Consider the following 1,511-nt stretch of genomic DNA (forward strand, 5'->3'; position numbering starts at 1 on the left):
ATTCTTCTGAAGAAACTTTGAAATTTTGAAATTATAATTGTCAAGTAGTCTTACTGAAAATTTTAATAGTACCCATGGAGTTAGGGTACTAGTTCATTGTGTGATGTCTGTGAATCATGAAATAAATCTTACTCATAAACATATGCATACAGCACTGAAAGGCACTGAGCACTTTGTCTCTCAGACACTTAAATACATACTTACCTTAAAAGCAAAGCAGGTGTGTAAGTGCTTTGTTGGATCAGGGCCAGCGCCTTAGAAGACTGACCTCAGAGAGTTGGGATCCCCCTCCCTGCCTCCTGGTGTGAAGACAACCTTGCTTGTAGTGGAGTTGCACGGTTACATGAAGCAGTGGTTCTTCAGAAATGTCCAGCGTTCAGGTACCATTTGAAGCATAGAATACTTTTTCCTTTTCATGTCTTTCTGGAGGAGAAGGTGGAGTGTTTGAGTCTTGAGAAATGTGTGATGTATACAAAGTATTGTGCAGCATTTTACTTCGGAGTATAGGTTTCCACATTTTCCATTGTTCTTGCTTTTAAGTAGTTTATTCAGGTTAGATATAAGGAAATAAACTATTTTATGAACACTTAAAAAATTACAGGGAACTTGCACTTTCAAGTGCAAGCATGTTTCAATACAAATTGGGAAACATAGGACAGGGTCCATACTAGGCCCTTTGCTAAAGAAATATATCATATTCCTGGTTTTACTTTACTTTGTCTGAGACACAAGATACTGAATACATAATAGGTCCATTCAGTTTAGTTACAGATAATTTAGGGTTCAATTTTTCCAGTTCATATTTCCAAAGTGTTTCCGATTTTATGAGAACACCAGCCAATAGCAGACCTCTTAAACTGTCATTTGAACAACAGTTCTCAGCATAGCTCAGAGATACAGGAAGAAGTGTTCTAGCTTTTGCATACTACTGCATATTGTTCTCATGGCCCTCATCATACACATCATTATTTGTAAAACATACAAACCAGAAAAAAGGTGGCCAAAAAAGCTCAGACTGTATTGCACCACTGTCTAGAGGGACAGCATTTAACCCACTTTTTCCAAATTTTGTGGTTTTGTATTTTGATTCAAGGCTCCTTTTATGTATATAGTGTATGGTGAAGCACACCAACTCATATTAAATAGAGTTTATACAAAAATACAGTAAATATAACTCAAGGCAACAGGAAAATCTCACTGTGCATTGTGTCTAATTGTTATTTATTGGCATGGGGTCCACAGCAGGCCTTACAATTTTAAGAATTGTCTTCACAAAAATATCTTATTTTAATTTTTGCAAATCACATTTGCAACTCTACATTGTGAAGAATGCAGAGCTTAAGATGATACCAGAAGACTTGACAGTATATTATGCCAGGGAGTGACAATTAAAAAAAAAAAAAAATCCAGTTCCAAGTGTAAGTTTAAAAATGTAACTAAAAGCCTTCATCAAAGTTTAAAGAGCTTCTTGCGCTTTTAGCATTTGCTTATTCTGATTTATTGACAATGAC

Source organism: Pygoscelis adeliae, unplaced genomic scaffold (genome assembly GCF_000699105.1).
Source record: "Pygoscelis adeliae isolate BGI_AS28 unplaced genomic scaffold, ASM69910v1 Scaffold62, whole genome shotgun sequence".
Classification (NCBI taxonomy): domain Eukaryota; kingdom Metazoa; phylum Chordata; class Aves; order Sphenisciformes; family Spheniscidae; genus Pygoscelis; species Pygoscelis adeliae.